Source organism: Wyeomyia smithii, chromosome 2 (assembly GCF_029784165.1).
Source record: "Wyeomyia smithii strain HCP4-BCI-WySm-NY-G18 chromosome 2, ASM2978416v1, whole genome shotgun sequence".
NCBI classification, from domain to species: domain Eukaryota; kingdom Metazoa; phylum Arthropoda; class Insecta; order Diptera; family Culicidae; genus Wyeomyia; species Wyeomyia smithii.
The window spans coordinates 35,533,792-35,546,237 of NC_073695.1; the positions used below are offsets into that span (position 1 = coordinate 35,533,792).

The 12,446-nt window shown below is 39.9% G+C and overlaps 1 protein-coding gene across 2 annotated transcripts in view; it reads right to left on the bottom strand.

Moving 5' to 3' along the window:
* The window catches only part of LOC129721493 (protein windpipe), a 160,101-nt gene that overhangs the window by 98,210 nt on the left and 49,445 nt on the right, over nt 1-12,446 (bottom strand). Inside the window, exon 2 of one of the 2 annotated variants that reach the window (XM_055674143.1) lies at nt 5,325-5,402. The exons of the other annotated variant lie outside the window; for it this stretch is intronic. The gene's annotated coding sequence lies outside the window, so the exon portion shown is untranslated. The remainder of the gene's footprint in view (nt 1-5,324; nt 5,403-12,446) is intronic. 2 annotated transcript variants of the gene reach the window in all.

The window sequence follows — 12,446 nt, forward strand, 5'->3', positions numbered from 1 at the left end:
TAGTTAGAGAAAAACAAAAGAAATTCTGACAAATTGGATAAATAGACCAAATCTGTGCGTTGGATCGACAGTTAGTGATAAACTTCAGTCTTGATTCATTCAGCTTTTTTTCCTAGTATTCGGTTTTAAAAGTGTAAAGAAAATACTGTGTTCATTAAGTGAGAAATAAATCATCGTTAATTCACTAGAGTTCATGCGAATTTCGTGCTGTGCCGTGCTGAAAAGTGTTTTTAATATTCGGTACTGGTCGACTGCCTTCATTGTTTTGGTATCTTCTGAGCATCGATCACGCGCTATTGTTCCAACTCGCTTCACTTCTAATCGCTGTTATTGCTGTAAGCAGCTGCTGGAGTCGCCTTTGTTTATACTGAGAGCTGCCGAAAGCTTACATACAAATGGATAGAAACTGCTCTGAGTGTTCTGAACCCATTAAGAACCTTAATTTGATAAAATGCTACTTATGCGAGCGCGCAGCGCACATGAAATGTTTCGGATGGGCTAGATCAAATCTTGATTTTGTTAACGGCCAAGCTAATCTTTTATGGTTCTGCGCGAATTGTATCAAGTCAGTTGAGCTTTTGAAGTCACAAGGATCGCCTTGCAATGAAAATGCAATCACTTCTTCTGTTTCTGAAGCTATCAATGGTTGCTTAAATGCATTTAAAAACGAGCTCGGACAAACTAATGCTTTAATAAGACAGATGTCTGAGAAGCTATTGTCCGCCCCTATTCCCCCGCCGTTATCTATACCGCGCAGAAGCAAACGTCCCAGAGTTGTATCACCCAGCGACACTCCGAAGCGGGCGACAATTCAAACAAAATTGATTGTTGGCACGCGGTCTACTGATAATATGCCGAAAAAAATTGAAACTGTGCCTAAGCCTGCTGAAAAATTCTGGATTTACTTGTCGAGAATTGCCCCACAAGTGTCCGAAGATGAAGTTGCTGCTCTAGTCGAGGAATGTATACCAAATTCTCAGCCGGTAGTAAAAAAACTTGTTAAGAAGGATGTCGATCTGGAAGCGTTGGCGTTCGTTTCGTTTAAAGTTGGAATAGAACAATCGTTGAAAGATCAGTCGCTCAACCCGTCTATTTGGCCCAAGGGAATATATTTTCGAGCCTTTGAAGATCGCCGTGCATATAAGGATTTTTGGAATCCAAATGCATTAAAATTTCCCCGAATCAATCCACTGAGCCCGCAACAATCGCCTGCGGGGCTGCACCATTCCGTTACATAGACTACCATGAATATATAGACTCTCAACCACCGGTGGACACGGGGGGCCAACGGGCCCCCATACCAGATAAGTTAATAAATTCAACAGAAATTCAAAAAAATCACGAAATTCTCATCTCCCATAGCTCAACCTGCAGTACAAATTTCGCAAAGATACCATGTACTAATGACAAAAATGAAACGAAGATAACGACGCTGGATAAATGCGAGCACGCAACTCGCTCATCGCTGCGAATGAATGAGCATAGACACCACGATTGTTTTCCCCCAGGTAAACACCAAGAATGTATATGTTCTTCAGGAGCTAGGTGCTCGGATTCTGCCGTCGTTGAAAATCGATCCGCTTTTCAGGCAAATTCTACTGCTGAGCATTGCGTTGATGTCGGGCCATTGGATTGCAACCTGCGTGAACAGAAACATCTTCAATTCTTTTACCAGAATGTGAGAGGGCTACGTACGAAAATAGATGAGCTTTTTGTTGCTGCTTCGGATGCCGAACATGACGTCGTCGTCCTCACTGAAACCTGGCTAAATGATCAAATTAGTTCCCTTCAGCTTTTTGGACAAATGTACACAGTTTACCGCAACGATCGTAACACAGCAAGTACAGGTAAATCTCGTGGTGGCGGGGTCCTCGTGGCTGTATCAAACAGATTACAGTCCAGGCGAAGATCTAGTCCCGAATTTGATTTCGAGCAATTATGGGTGGACGTTCGCGCACACGACACTAACATTTGTGTGGGCGTTGTATATATCCCTCCCGATATCGCAGATAACGCATCTGTGATGCAAAATCATATCGACTCAGTGCTTGCTGTCACGGACTCACTTCAAACGCATACCACTCACCTTCTATTCGGTGATTATAATCAACCAGGCCTTGTTTGGAAAGGTAGCCACTCTGGTCGCGTCTTTGCAGATCCTGCTGATTCGAATTTTAATAGTTCCAGTGTTGTACTGTTGGATGGGATGTCTCTACTCAACATGTCTCAAATAAGCACAGTTAAAAACACTCGAAATCGCACCCTTGATCTCGTTTTCGTCAACGATGAATCCGTTTTGAACTGCAATATTGCCGAAGCATGCGACCCATTAGTTGGCATTGATGCTCATCACCCACCAGTCTCTGTCTCATTAGCTTGCACGCAGCCAGTTTGCTTTGAAGAGTTGTCTGAAACTAAGCAATACAACTTCTCTAAAACCGATTTTGATGGACTTCAGAGGGCTCTACTTGCAGTCGATTGGGAAACTTTGCTAAGCCGCGCACCTGATGTCAATAGTTTAGTTGATATATTTTCGCACACGCTCAAACAGCAATTTTGTAATTTTGTACCGGCACCACGCCCCCGGCGAAAGCCTGTTTGGTCTAATCGACATCTTCGTGAGCTAAGACGACTAAGGGCAGCGGCACTTCGGAGATACGTCAAACGACGAAACGCAATGACTAAACTTTCGTTTACTACTGCAAGCAAAAATTATAAAATCTACAATCGTTTCCTTTATTCTCAGCATGTACTACGCACTCAATCTGAGCTCAAACGAAGCCCAAAACGATTCTGGTCATTTATAAACAGTAAAAGAAAAGAAAGTGGACTTCCTACCAGTATGTTTCTTGGGAATGAAAACGCGGAAACGCTTGATGGTATATGTTCTCTATTCAAGAAACACTTTTCAAGCGTATTCAGTTCAACTACTGCTAATACATCTCAAATGGAGAATGCACTGCACGACGTTCCTCATAACGTGGTAAACCTGAGTAGCTTATGTTTTACTGATGAAGAAGTACTGAAGGCCACCACAAAATTGAAACCTTCAACTTCCACTGGACCTGACGGTATTCCGGCCATTATTCTGAAAAAATGTGCCATCGCGCTCTGTGTACCGTTGAGGATAATAGTCAACAAATCGCTTTCGCAAGCGGTATTTCCTGACTGTTGGAAGAAGTCTGTTATGTTCCCGGTTTATAAAAAAGGCGACAAACACGATGTAACGAACTATCGAGGAATAACCTCACTATCCGCTGGATCAAAATTATTTGAGATTCTCGTCGGCAACGTTCTACTTCGTAAATTCAAGACATATATCTCGTTAGACCAACATGGCTTTTACCCCGGTAGATCGACCACTACTAACTTGCTTCAGTTCACATCTAATTGTATTAAAAACATGGAGAACGGGATGCAAGTTGACACTATTTACACCGACCTGAAGGCTGCGTTTGATCGTGTTGATCACACCATTCTTTTGGCCAAAATTGAACGTCTTGGTGCCTCACACCATTTCACAAAGTGGCTGAAATCATACCTCGTTGACCGCACACTCTGCATAAAGCTAGGCAACACCGAGTCAGACAATTTCGTTAACTTGTCGGGTGTGCCTCAGGGGAGCAACCTTGGACCACTCCTTTTTTCAATTTTTTTCAATGATGTTTGCAACGTCATTCCACCAGGCTGTAAACTTATCTATGCTGACGACTTGAAACTTTTTCGCGTAATTCGTACTAAAGCAGACTGTAGAGAACTGCAACAATATCTGGATAATTTTTCTGACTGGTGTAATCGTAATTTACTGATAATCAGTGTTTCAAAATGTCTTGCAATTTCTTTCACGCGGAAAAAAAATCCGTTTTCGTGGAACTATAATGTATCCGGAGAAAATCTTGAAAGAGTATCGGTAGTCAAGGATTTAGGTGTACTGCTTGATTCACAACTAACCTTCAAGCACCACTACTCTCATATCATTGCGCACGCTAGTAAAAACCTGGGTTTCATCATGAGAATAGCCAAAGAGTTTACCGATCCGTTTTGCTTGCGATCGCTTTATGTTTCCCTAGTTCGTTCCATTTTGGAAACATCAGCTATAGTATGGAGTCCCTACACTGACATTTGGACCAAACGAATTGAATCAGTACAGGCCAAGTTTCTTCGTTATGCTTTAAGATCACTCCCATGGCGTAATCCCGATCAATTACCACCATATGCCAATCGATGCCAATTACTTGGTATTGACACACTGGCAAAGAGAAGAGATGTGTCCAGGGCCGTATTTGTGGGAAAATTACTGATCGGCGAAATAGACGCTCCAAACATTCTGTCTGAAATTCACGTGAATGTGCCCTACAGAAATCTGAGGTCACGACACTTCCTGCGTCTTCCATTTCAACGCACTGAATATGGTCAAAACGAACCCATAAGGGGGATGTGTAGCGTCTTTAATAATGTGTTTGAATTGTTTGACTTCAATGAATCAAGTGTTACTTTTAAAAATAGACTTAAGCGAATGTTATAATGTGTTAGCCTTAACTTCTAGATTTACTATAGTTAAGCTTAGTCAGTGTCAGCTTTGTAGTATTAATGTGCCATTGTTAGACTTAATTCATGATTTGTGAATGTTAAATCAAAAGATGCGGGGTTTTTACGCGCACTTGAGGGTTTCGCAAGGAATTCCTCAAATGGGCTTTTCCCCGCCACATTTCATTAAGACCTAAAAAGTCAGATGAAGAATAAATAAATAAATAAATAAATAAATAAATAAATCGAATGAAATATATTTATTATTTCTGGCATAGAGGTAGATTGATAGACAAAAATAAAATGATTGATTATCATTAACAAGTGAACATTCCAATAAGCTGTGTCTCACCTGCTGGACTATATTTTTCAATTTCCTTTTATATCCTGTTTCTCCAGTTAATTTATATCGTCAACCCCACATTTTCTAGTAAAAATAAAAATTTCCCCAGATATTTGAGTCCAAAACTACATTTTTGAATAAGAATGATTCACAAACAAAGGGTTGTTCAAAAGATCAATACTAAAACTACAGCCCAATGTACTAAAATCAAACCTAGGTGAATTGAAACGTGCACAGCAAGCAACGCAATCGGCATCCCGGTTCACTGTTGATCCGAGGTTTGAACCGTGAAGCAACGGAAACACCGGAACTCGATAATCGCAGCACGTGCTGAGAGACCAGCTCCATCCCCGTACTGGTAGTGCGGTACTTGATGGCACAAACAACAGGTTCAGCCAATTAGACTGTCGCAGTCAACCGAATGAAAAAAAAATAGAACTATACTAGAACTCACACTGCTGCACCGGGAAACGCGCGATAGAGGAGGCGGTCGTCGTCGTGATGGAATCGCGCAATCAGCCTCGCAATCAATCTGGAATGAGACAAGATGAGCAAAGAGATGCATATCAGTTTTGGTTTGATCGGATGCTGTGCTGTGTTATTGTGCTCAGCGCACTAAAACTGTCAGGGTCACCTGGACCCTGACTGTACTGTCTATAGTATACAGTAACCATACCGACTCACAGACAGCGACGTTGGAGATTTCATTGTCAATGTCCAACTGGAGCTCGGTACGCTTGGACCGTCCGTGACTTTTGTATATAAAAGTAATTGAAGATTGGCGTTGCTTGTTGCACAAGAGAGGAACGAAGCCTCGAAAGGTCAACGAGTGCTGGACCAACAGTTTTGCTGCCGTGTCATTGTACGATTCTACGGCAATACCGTTTATGGGGCTTCGTCAACTAGGAGGAATTTCTTGTTGGGAATTTGGTTGAAATTGTTATTTTTACTCGTAACGATTCGTCCTTAAAGACTTCCTTCACAAGTTGTTATTTCATCGTGTAAACTAAATGAGATGTTTTTAAATACCCAATAATCAACTGTTCAAAACTGGAAACAGTACCTTCTCCCTTCTACGTACTTCAATTAGCGGCACTCTTGGCTTTGAACAAATAATATCAACATTCGTTATCATCTGTTTGCTTCAGCTACATACTGAACTGCGAAAAGATAGAACGATTGCAAACAAGTGCGGAATTCAATTCCAATTTTTTCGTACACTTCCAAAGTAAATCGAATAATAAAATGGGTCTGACTAATGAAGCATGATGGATTTCTTCGGAAACCGTGACCAACAAATTGCACTGCACTTGCAGCCATGAACCAGTGCACAAATCCGACGAAAATCATTCAATAAATTTCGACTGATTCGCGACCCCAGAAAGAGCGATTCGACCATTACGCATCGTGTAACAAGTGCCGGCCATACCTAAATATTTGCTCAACCACGGCGCTGATAAGCGGGACAAGAGTACGAGCTGATAGCATCGCAGCCATTCTGTGTGCGAGTGTGTGTGCGTCGCCCAAAGTGTTGTGTAATAAAATCCAGCAAGCAGGTGATAAGGCGGAACACATGACAACTTCACACAGCACCTTAGCACGGTAGCCGGGAGGTTTTAATTGGAAACGAAAATAATTGCGACTCGCTTTGATTGAAAACGAAACAATAATAAGGTTCCTGTTCAATTAGGTGATATCAGAGCCGCTGCGGTGAACGTGGCTTTTTTGCAAGGACACATTTTTACCGCATGGAGGATTTTCTACCTTTTCTATGGTGTTGAAAAAGTGCATTAGGGGTCTTCACATCGAGCTCGTACACGAATACCCAGCCGTAAACTGTGTATCTTCCATTACTCGTCAATGGAGGTGAGTATTTTTACGGCTGGGTATTTGTTTACGAGCTCGACATGAATACCCATATTATATTTTTACCAAATGTATTTTGTATTTTGTATTTGGTATTTGAATTTTTAGTTTCTGTACAATCCAGCATGCCAATTTCGAAAACATGCTTTTGAGAAAATGGCCTCTAATGTTTTGAAATAGTAAAAAAATGACCGGTTGTTAGGTAAGGTTGCGTTGCCCGGTCGTAAATCTGATTATTAAGATTTATAGTTATAGTAATATGTGATGAGAGGTGATCAGGCTGCGATACAAATAACTTCTGCAAGCATGCTTCGAAGGCTCAATTTCGAATCACCTTAAATTTTGTAGCTACCTGTGGGGGTATTAAATGCCACAATCGGATTTCAACTCAACGCAGTTCACCGGAGCAACCCGAGAGCTCTGAAACAGCAGCGGAGCAGAGGTGCACGAACGAATCTCCGGGCCAATGTCATTGACGATGCAATTTATTTGTCTCGTGATGATATGTGCAACTGCGGCGGCGGCGGCGTGCAAACGAAAACAACAGAATTTCGAGCGCATTCACAAGGTTTTGCACCATTGCATTGGACGATTTATTCGACTCTCTCAAGTGCACGGGGAAGCGCTAATTTGCATAATCCATGTGCGTTTGCGGGGTGTGGCGTGTTGCACTGCCCACTGCCGTAGCTGCTGATATACATAATCCGTGTTGATTGTGGCAAGTTTGGTTAGAGAATAATGCGAGTCGATTGTCGCTTGGTCAACTTTTGGCTACATTTTAAGATTTCCAAGGTTGCTTCTATAATAAATCTATATATAATTTCACGATTATACGTGCTCGTTTCCTGCTATTGCAACGTTTACCCGAATCGGGAGCATAGCAATTCCCGAAAGGTTATCAATTTAGACCGAGTGGCACACAGTGCCAATTATGCGCACTCGTGAAGTGAAATTACGCAAACCCCCAATTTGCCGAAAAAAAATTTCATTCCAGAATACAATGATTCAGAAATACCCTGACCACCTTTTTTAGTGTGTTCGTCCGTCACTCAATGCACAAATGTCGGTGGTCGACAAAGAAATAAACTCGCGCTTATTTCGTAATTTCATGATCATGGAGCAGCCGAACGACGAATCGCGCATTAAACATGTCGCAATACTCGACTAAGGACCGCGAACTTCGACATCTCCATGACATCTGATTGCTAATTGCAAGTGCACTCGTACCGGGGAGACTTCCCCCTTTTGTGCTTGCTGTGTATATGTTTTTTCTCCTTTTATTGCCTCCATAATTTACACCTTTCCGAACGGATCGACCTCGATGCTGCCTGACTATGTAATGCTTTTTTTTTTCTCTGGTCTGACAGACAAAAGTATCGCCAAGTCAAGTACTCTGTCATTAAAACTAAACGGAGTACTCACTAGTTGCGCCAAGTTAACCCTATTCGGAACACGTGGTATTTAGCAGTACAAATATTTTAATTGTTTTGTGGTTTTTTACAAACAAGGAGTTGTCGTTGATGAAACAAGACTAATTGTAAAGTTGTTTTTATTTATGAAAATAAAAATAGTAATTTCAAAATTAACCAATAAACGTTGTTAATATTGTCGGAGGAATTATTACCCAGTCGATCAACCCTACCGGTAACTGCCAGACAACGTTGACAACGGCAATAATTTCTACCACTCAATCCGATAGTTACGCCCCGTCGATTGCCCGCAATGCAGGCCCCCACACATACGTATTGGCAAACCACGTTCTAAGGTTAGTAGAACGGCCGATTAGAATAGGACCCATTGTCTTGGCTTCGTCGTCGATTAACAGGGCGTCCGCCGGCTGGATATGAAACCCGATCTGTGTGTACCGTTTAAATGGCCCTGTCTCCAGGCATAGATTCTCGTCACACGTCATGAACACCTCATGTGGGTTTGTACCGAGCCGAAGCATGCGAAGAATCTTCTTGCCGGCTCCTGTTACTGTCCTAGAAGAGAGCTTTATTGTTATTCATTGCGAATTAAACTGTGATAGGGCAACTTATTATGGCAAGCAACAATCGGAACGTTGTATCTTCGGAATGACATTCTTATTCTTCGGCGTAACTGATTTGCGGCAAACGCAGTTGTTTATTGTGCGGTGTGACTTGCATTTCTAATTTATGTTAGCTTTAACTGTAATGGTTTAATCGACACCAGTTGATAGCCTACAATCTGCAAACTGTTTTTCGATTTCTGACTAATGGATTGGGTTAAAGTGAATAAGAATAGTAAATTAGCTTAAGGTTTGAAAAATAAATTAAATAGGACAAGTGAGAAAGTCCAATATATATTAACCCAAAAATTATCAAATTGAATAACGAAAAAGATTTGAAATAAAAATAGACAAATCTCACAAAAACTACGCCACTGAGATTATGATTCTCTTTTTTACGTCCCAGAGATACAGCAAAGTTCTGCAAAACCCCACCCCATATCCAAAACGTTTGTACATAAATTTGCACGGCTATCGTAGACGACGTTTCTAGTTGATAGAGTACAAATCTACCCTCCCCTCCCCTTTTTCACACACTTGTGTAATTCTTATAAATCAGAAACCCTTGTAGACAAACTTACATGGTGATCGGAACTGAAGATTTTCTCACTTATTTAATTCATTCAGGACCCTAGAACCGAGGTGACTCGCGCCGTATCAATTTTTGACACTCACAGATCCGCACGTTGGGCCGCTCTATTTCTATTTCTTCTTAGGACCTTTCTGCCGATAAGGTCCTTGAAGAGAACTGATTCTACCGCACTGTCGTACGGCATCCTCGCGACATGTCCGGCCCATCGCAGTTTTCCGGCCTTCGTCAGGTGCACAATGAGAATCTCTCCAAGAAGTGCCTGCAACTCGTGATTAATACCCCTGCGCCAATTCCCGGTCTGTGCTTCACCAAATATTGTCCGCAACACTTTCCGTTTACATTCGTCCTTCGTGAGCGGTGTCGATTTAGCGGTATTTAATTTTTTGTACAAAAACAGCTGTTGTTAGGTTCGTAGCGTATTTGTAAAATATTTTGAGTTTGAAAAGGCGCTTCTTTTAAGAAAATAAAAATTAGGGTGGCTCCTTTTTTAGCAAAAATAGAAAAACTAACTTTTTTGCTGACAAAGATACGGTTCCTTTTAGCTCAGAAGAGTTGTAGATCCATTTATTCTGAGCAACTTTGCCGAAGAAAGCTTGTCTCTATCTTGCATACTTTTCGCGGTATGATGAATTTAATATGGCAAGTTAGGGTGTCGCTGAAAAATTTAGTTTTTTCGATGTAACTTTTTTATTTTTGATTCTATCAAAACTTGGTCTTCGAACAGTTTTTAGGTCTTCTTGAGATGCATATTTTCTCTGGATACTTGAAAGCGCTATCTCATTCACAAGAAAAGTTATTAGGTTGTTCCTTTTCAAAATACGCCCTTTTCAAATGTTTGTATCTAGTTAAATAGCTAACACATACTAAAACTATTGATTGCGTTTGAAAAGTCGTACTTTTCTGCATATAATATCTAAAACATGGAGGGTGGATATTTTTCTATCTCAAATAAATCCAATTTGAACTTTGCGATTTTGGTTGGATTTCGCGATACATGTCACATGCATGCATTCGTAGGGATTTAAACCTACTTGTCAGAACAGGGGAAGTAAACTTACAACTAACTTAATTGCTAACTTATTGGCTATAAAGAGAGCTTATCGTAGCAATTGAGGATTGCAACGATTTTTGTCGAAAATTGTTAATAATTTTATTTGATATAGCTTCTAATGGTTCAACACCAGTAAGTCTATGTAATTCGAGTGTACCAAACCAAGGAGGACGCTTCAAAATCATTTTCAGAATTTTATTCTGAATCCTTTGGAGCGTTTTCTTCCTTGTTGAACAGCAACTTGACCAGATCGGTACTGCATAAAGCATTGCTGGTCTAAAATATTGTTTGTAAATCAAAAGTTTGTTCTTTAAACAAAGTTTAGAATTCCTGTTAATGAGAGGATATAAACATCTCCTATATTTGATGCACTTGGCTTGTATACTCTCAATGCGCTCATTGAAAATAAGATTTTTATCGTAAATTAGTCCCAAGTCAGACCAACTTAAAATAACCCCATTCATCTTGACAACGTGATTATTGTTTTGCTTGAGAAAAGAAGCCCTAGTCTTATGAGGAAAAATTATCATTTGAGTTTTAGAAGCATTTAGAGAGATTTTCCACTTTTGCAAGTAGGAAGAAAAAATATCTAAACTTTTTTTGCAATCGACTGCATATGACACGAAGGCTTTTTCCTTTTACGGAAATGCTTGGGTCATCGCAGAACAATGACTTTGTGCATCCTGGAGGCAAATCAGGAAGATCTGAAGTGAATATGTTGTACAGGACTGGGCCCAATACTGAATCTTGGGGCACACCTGCTCTGACAGGAAATCTATCAGATTTTGAATACTGATAGACAACCTGCAGGGTTCGATCGGTAAGATAATTTTTCAAAATTTTGATTAGGAAAATTGGAAAATTAAAAGTTTGCAATTTCGCAATCAAACCTTTATACCAAACACTGTCGAATGCTTTTTCTATGTCTAAAAGAGCAGCTCCAGTGGAATAACCTTCAGATTTGTTAGCTCGTATGATATTAGTAACTCTGAGCAATTGATGAGTTGTGGAATGCCCATGGCGAAATCCAAACTGTTCATTTGCAAAAATTGAATTTTCGTTGATGTGTAACATCATTCTATTAAGAATAATTCTCTCAAACAGTTTACTTATTGAAGAAAGCAAACTGATTGGTCGGTAACTTGAAATTTCAGCTGGATTCTTATCCGGCTTTAGAATTGGAGTTATTTTTGCATTTTTCCATAATTTGGGAAAATATGCAATTTTGAAGCAGCAATTGAAAATATTCACTAAAAATTCCATTGTGCTCTCAGGGAGATGTTTGATTAGTATATTAAAGATTCCATCGTCACCAGGTGCTTTCATATTTTTGAAATTTTTAATAATTGATTTAATCTCATTCAAGTTAGTTTCAATTATTTCTGCAGGTAAAAAATTCTGGGAAGAAATTGAATCAAATTGACGTGTGACTTCATTTTCAATTGGACTCACAAAATTCAAATTTGAGTTATGAACACTCTCAAACTGCTGAGCAAGTCTTTGAGCCTTTTGTTCATTGAATACAAGAAAACGTTCACCATCTTTTAAAACTGGAATAGGCTTCGGAGGTTTCTTAAGAATTCTTGACAGCTTCCAAAAGGGTTTTGAATATGGTTTCAATTTTTCAACTTTAGTCTCAAAATTTTGATTTCTCAGGAGAGTAAATCTATGTTTAATCTTTTTCTGTAAATCTTTATAAATAGTTTTGAAAACAGGGTCACGAGAACGTTGATATTGACGTCTGCGGACATTTTTCAAACGAATTAGAAGTTGTAGATTTTCGTCAATTATTGGTGAATCAAATTTCACTTGAGCCTTTGGAACAGAATAATTCCTGGCATCAATAATTGCACATATCAATGCTTCTAAAGCGGAATCAATATTCACTTCGTTTTGCAAATCAAGCTCATCATTGAAATTATTCTCAATATGAGTTTTGTATCTTTCCCAATTGACCTTGTTATAATTAAAAACAGAGCTCATAGGGTTTAAAACTGATTCATGTGATAAAGAAAAAGTTATTGGAAGATGGTCAGAA